Consider the following 7,113-nt stretch of genomic DNA (forward strand, 5'->3'; position numbering starts at 1 on the left):
AAGAGAGAACAACATAGTACAGAGAACAGAATAGTACAGAAAACAACACAGCGTACAGAGCACAGAGCGAGAACAGAGTACAGAATATAGAATAGAATAGAACAGAGAACAAAAGAAAAAAATGAACCACGAACACAGTACAGAACACAGAACAACAGATTAGAACAGTACAGAACACAGAATATAGTACAGAATAAAACAGAACAAAATAATAGAACAGAGAACAACAGAACACAGTACAGAACACAGGACAACAGATTACAACAGAGTACAGAACACAGAGGACTTAACAAAGAGCACAGAAGAGAGAACACAGAGGACAGAACAAAAGAGTACAGAACAAAGAGTACAGAAGAGAGAAGAACACAGATTACAGAACCGTAGACTAGAACAGAGTACACAACACAGTACGGAAGAGAGAACAGAAGAAAGAAGAACAACTGAGTATGGAACACAGAGTACAGAACAGAATAGAACAAAGCACAACAGAACACAGAGTACAGGAGAACAACATAGTGCAGAACACAATAGAACAGAGTACAACAGAGTAGTACAGAGAACAACAGAACACAGGGTACAGACACAATAGAACACATAGCACAGAAGAGAGAACAACAGAGTACAGAACACAGAGTACAAAATAGAACAGAAAACAACATAGTAGTACAGAAGAGAAAACAACAGAGTAGTACGGAGAACAACAGTACACGGTGCAGAACAGAGAACAACAGAACACAGAGTACAGAACAGAATAGCACAGAATAGTACAGTAAACAACAGAATGTTACAGAAAACAACAGAGTGCAGTACAACAGTATAGAAGAGAAAACAGAAGAGAGAAGAACCCAGAGTACAGAACAACAGAATAGAAGAGAGAACAGACCAACCGAGTACGGAACACTGAGTACAGAACAGAATAGAACAGAGATCGACAGAACACCAAGTACAGAACAGAATAGAAGAGAGAACAACAGAACACCTAGTACAGAAAGAGAACAACAGCAGAGTATAGAACGGAGAACAACAGAGTCGTTCAGCGAACAACAGAACAGAGAGTACAAGACAACAGAATAGAGAGAACAGAAGAGAGAACACAGAATACATAAAAAAGAATAGAAGAGAGAACAGAACAACCAAGTATGGAACACTGAGTACAGACGAGTACAGAGATCAACAGAACGCAGAGTACAGAAAAGAGAACAACAGAGTACAGAACAGAATAGAACGGAGAACAACAGACTAGTACAGCGAACAACAGAACAGAAAGTACAGGACAACAGAATAGAGAGAACAGGAGAACACAGAGCACAGAAAAACAGAATTGAAGAGAACAACCGAGTATGGAACACTGAGTACGGAACACAGAGTACAGAACTGAATAGAACAGGGAACAATAGAACACAGAGTACAGAAGAGAGAACAACAACAGAGTACAGAACAGAATAGAACGGAGAACAACACAGTAGTACGGCAAACAACAGAGCAGAGAATACAGGACAACAGAATAGACAAGAGAAGAGAGAAGAACACATAGTACAAAACAACATAATAGAAGAGAGCACAGAACAACCGGATATGGAACACTGAGTACAGAACACAGAGTACAGGACAGAATAAAACTTAGAACAACAGAACACAGAGTACAGGACAGTATAGAACAGAGAACAATAGAACACAGAGTACAGAACATAATAGAACAGACAATCGAACAGAGAACAGAAGAGAGTAGAGAGAGTACAGAACAGAGGACAAGAGAATAGAACAGAACGCAGAGTATAGAACACAGAGTACAGAACAGAATAGTACAGTACAGAGAACAGTAGAATGGTACAGAGAACAACAGAAAAGCATACAGGACAACAGAATAGAGAGAACAGAAGAGCGTAGAACACAGAGTACGGAACAACAGAATGGAAGAGAGAACAGAAGAACTGAGTACGGAACACTGAGTACAAAACAAAATAGAACAGAGAACAACAGAACACATTTAGGTGGCTTCGCGTGTATGGTGGGCACCGCATCTGCGTTCATCAGTAATTTCTTAGCAAAACCTGATTTCATTTGTCCATAGTTCGAATAGCTTTCAGGTGTAAAATGTGCACCACAAAACCGTGCCGGAGGCTGGGTCTGCAAAATTAGCCCTCTTACCACGGACGAACTTTACTCATTGTCTGCGTAGTCCAGCTCTTTTTCTCGCGATCGGGAACTCATGGGTACTACATTGCGACAGATGGCTATTTGTAGACCACATAGCATGACAGGTTTGAACCATTTTAGCGATTTTTTGATAAAACACGAACGCAACTCTCTCGTCGATAAACAACGATGGCACCTGCCTCGACCTTTCGTTTCCTTGTTATGACGTCTCCGCCCCATTCGGCTGTTTCCGGAACACTTTCGGAAATGTTCGTAATTTTCGATCTATTTTCCATAATTGCTCATGAATGTGATTTATTTTTTTGTTAACTTTATTAATATTTGTTATCTTGCCGCATAACGGTTCTATTGATATCTCACAGACCCTTAGTGTTTTAATACCCTTTAAATTTTCCTTTGAATATACACATACACACACACTGACTATTAACATAACATGACTGAGCCAAAGGACGACACTCATCATTCGAAGGACGAGAGCACCTGTGTACCGCTAGCAAGATGTCAAGTAAGGTGCGTTGAACCAAGTCTTTCTACACACTTGCTGGGCTGATGGTTAATTTGTTCTGATTGATAGCCATCACAGTTTGGGCTGTTTAATATGAAAGACAAAAAGGGGCAAATTGAAATATATAAATACATCTTTAAATAAATACTTAAATGTATCATTAATTGATAAAAATGGGAATCATTAATAATAGTGCCATAAAATCTGTCATTAATGTATTAAAATACCATCATTTATTGTAAAAACATACAAAATTTCACTATTTAATAAATGATTTCATGCACACATGTTGCAACACTTCATTATTTTATCTGTCAAACTCACCCATCAAAGTCAGGTGGCGGGACTAACGCTGATCTAAATCTAATCTAATTGCTGTCGTCTGAAGTCTTTTTAAAACATGGCGGCTACGGAGGATTTTCCCGAAGAGATATTTTAGACCTTGCTGATGACATCCTGACAAAGTTATTGGCGTCATTTCGGCTCTGCATTCCAGCAGTTAATAAATTTATGAGCAAAATATATCATCACACATCCTCAACTTGTTTGACCCGCCTAAAGGAAGCGCCATCTATTGTGTCAGAATATGATTACTGACTCCGCATCAATCATTTATCTAAAATCGACCCGTCTTGGCTTGATGTGCTGGGTAACCAACCAGGTGTTAATCAGGTGTAATTTACATTTTTCATTCTGTCCCATTCGGTCCTCTGTAATGTAGATCTCGTGTCGATGCTAACGGCTAGTGCTACGCTAACGTGGTTGCTATTTGCTTATAGATTCGCCAACTTTAACTGAAAATGCTAACGGCTAACGCTAATTATTGCCGGCAACAGCTGGCATTGTCTACTCACTAGATTTTGTGATGGATAAGGAAAAACATCTGTCTTTTAATGATATAGGACAGAGGCGGCTTTGTTATCACAGTGAACTCTTTATTAGCTCGGTTCCGTTAGCATCTTTTTAGAGATGTGATTAAAAACATTCAGAGGGGAACATTCTCCATGGCGATGTGCAAAAAAGCTCTCGTGATAGTGATACTCCCCGCCTTCAGAAGGCCAGCGGTCCTTGAACGCACCACGACAACAAACATTCACAATTCGAGATCATTTGCGGGCGTCAAGACAACTGTCGGATGACTCATTTAGCAACTATCTGGCCTTTGCTTTCTGTGCAAGCAAATGAAAATCATGTTAGCATTAGCCAGCTGCTAACAGAAAAGTGCAGTGTAAAGCACTATTAAAAAAAAAAAAAAGTAAGGTAGTCGTGATGTAACCTATGGAAGTTTTTAATATTGACATGAAATTCAGTTTAGGTTCATACTTGTAGAATAGCACATCTGCAAACATGTCTTCTAAACACGTCACCCAAAAAGTTTTAACATGATGTAAAAAGTGATAACATGTTTGGGTAGTTAACAAAACATGTCAACAACATTCAGAATTAAAAAAAAAAAAGTTATATAGTATGAATGGCAAAAAGCAGCATCAGACCTACTATTCATTTTAACCCTTTCAGGTACAGTGGTTACTACAGTGGACACCTATTCAAAAGATGGATATCGGGTCTCTTCCTGTTTATTTTGGGTCACTTCCTTTTGATGTGGGGGGATTTCAGGGTCACTTCCTGTTGATTTGGGGGCATTTCATCTTCACTTCCTGTACATATCGGGTTACTTCCCATTGATTTTTGAGTAATTCCAGGGTCCGCTCCTGTACAGTTAGTGCTAAAAACGTACAGTTCAGCCAAAATTAGCCGAAATTATACCCATTCATTTTTAATGGACAAAATTTCCCATTCATTTCAAATGGCCCTGTTTGCCATTCATTTTAATAGCACAAAAACATCCATTTACCCCTATTGATTTCCAACCGGAGTGACTCAATATGAACAGGACGTGACCTTGAAATACCCCCATATTAACATGAAGTGACACAATATGAACAGTAAGTGAACCCGATATGCCCCAAAATAAACAGGTAGTGACCCGATATCTACAGTCCCTGACAAAAGTCTTGTCGCTTATCCATTTTGTAGAAACAATTGCTAATAACCTGACTTTTAATTATTCAATTGGTTTCAGAAATGGCTCATATGAAAGCTAAGTCCCTCCCGAAAGACGTTAAATGTACAAAAATATATTTGTTTCACTGAAAAAAGATTTATCATTTAATGAAGACATAAAGGTCCAATTTTGGCAAGACAAGTTTTGTCGCCAAGAGAGAGTAGTGTGAAAATTGAACAAAAAATGTACTTCAAATACAAAAACATGTTACATAAGCGAATGAAGTAGTGGTGCTGTGAGATCCAAATTTAATATTTTGTATGACTTCCATGGGTTTGAAGGACTGCATCCATGCGGTTTGGCAAGGATTTATACAATATATTGATGAAGTCATCAGGTACATTAAAGAAAGCAGTCTTGCATGCCTCCCAGAGTTCATCAACATTATTGGGTTTCGTCTTCCATGCTTCCTCTTTCATCCTACCTCAGACATGCTCAATGATGTTCATGTCTGGTGACTGGGCTGGCCAGTCGCGGAGGATCTTCTTTGCCTTGAGGAACTTTGAGGTTGAGATTGAAGAATGCGATGGAGTACCATCCTGCTGCAGAATTTGTCCCTTTTTATGGTTCGGAATGTAAGAGGCAGCTAAGATTTGTTGATATTTCAGACTATTTATGTTGCCTTCCACCCTTCAGATCTCTCGCACACCCCCATCGTTGAAGTATCCCAGACCATGATTTTGCCACCACCAAACTTCACTATTTTCTGAGTGAATCTCTGATCCATGCGGGCTCCAATAGGTCTCCCGCAATATTTGCGGCAACTGTGGTATAATTCAATGAAAGATTCATCTGAAAAATCCACCTTTTTCCACTTTTCCAGAGTCCATCCTTTTGACAGGCTGCGGGCCTTGGCAAATTAGCAAATTGTCTTTTGTTTAATGCTGGTTTTTGGGCACTGATTCAACCATGGAGGCCAAATCTGAGCTGCCTCTTACATTCTAAACCATAAAAAGGGACAGATTCTGCAGCTGGATGGTGCTCCATCGCATACTTCAATTTCTACCGCAGAGTTCTTCAAGGCAAAGAAGAGCAAGATCCTCCAGGACTGGCCAGCCGAGTCACCAGACATGAACATCATTGAGCATGTCTGGGCTAGGATGAATGAGGAAGCATGGAAGACGAAACCCAAGAATGTTGATGATCCCTGGGAGGCATGCAAGACTGCTTTCTTTCATGTTCCTAATGGCCGAACCGCATGGATGCAGTCCTCCAAGCCCATGGAAGTCATACAAAATATTAAATTTGGATCTCACAGCACCACTACTTAATTGGCTTATGTTATAAAACATATTTTCGTATTTGAAGTACATTTTTTGTTCAACATTCACACTACTTTCTGTAGGCGACAAAACTTTTGTCTTGCCAAAATTGGACCTTTATGTCTTCATTAAATGATAAATCTTTTTTCGGTGAAACAAATATATTTTTGTACATTCAACATCATTTGGGAGGGTCTTAGCTTTCATATGAGCCACTTCTGAAACCAATTGGAATAATTAAAAGTCAGGTTATTAGCAATTGTTTCTACAAAATGGATAAGCGACAAGACTTTTGTCAGGAACTGGAGATATCGGGTCACTACCTGTTTATTTTGGGGCATATCGGGTTCACTTATTGTTCATATTGTGTCACTTCATGTTAATATGGGGGTATTTCAAGGTCACGTCCTGTTCATATTGAGTCACTCCGGTTGGAAATCAATAGGAGTGAATGGATGTTTTTGTGCTATTAAAATGAATGGGAAATTTTGTCCATTAAAAATGAATGGGTATAATTTTGGCAAATATTGGCCGAACTGTACGTATTTAGCATGAACTGTATGGAACTTTGGTGCCCCTTGGCGTCCTGATTTTTTTATGTATAAATGATGTCATTTGGAAGAAAATTATTGGACAAGTAGCATTTTTTTAAAAACATTTTTGGACAAACAGTCATTTTTTTGGGTGTCAAACCAAAAAGGCCCGCGTTGTATGAGAATTCCGGTTGTTTTGGTGTATAAACAGTCATTGGGTCTAACAGTTTTGACTCGGAAGAAATGCTATTGAAAAAAAAAAAGAATATTATAGATGGTAGCTTTTACCAAACATGCAAAGCTACCGTCAATTAAAAAAAAAAAAAAAAAAACACAGAAATACACAAAGTGTACGGCTCATAGTAACACAGTAGTTTTATTTTCCGCCACCGAATTTACTGTATTGGCCAATATATAAGACAGTGTTTTTTCCATTGAAATAAGACTGAAAATGTGGGAGTCGTCTTATATACGGGGTCTAGACATTATACCCATTCACGACGCTAGATGGTGCCAGACATCATTGAAGCGAATGCTGAACTTGAGGAGTAATGTTCTGTCATGACACATCTCAGCTACTCTCAAGTT

This window comes from Corythoichthys intestinalis, chromosome 11, assembly GCF_030265065.1.
Source record: "Corythoichthys intestinalis isolate RoL2023-P3 chromosome 11, ASM3026506v1, whole genome shotgun sequence".
In the NCBI taxonomy this organism is placed as follows: domain Eukaryota; kingdom Metazoa; phylum Chordata; class Actinopteri; order Syngnathiformes; family Syngnathidae; genus Corythoichthys; species Corythoichthys intestinalis.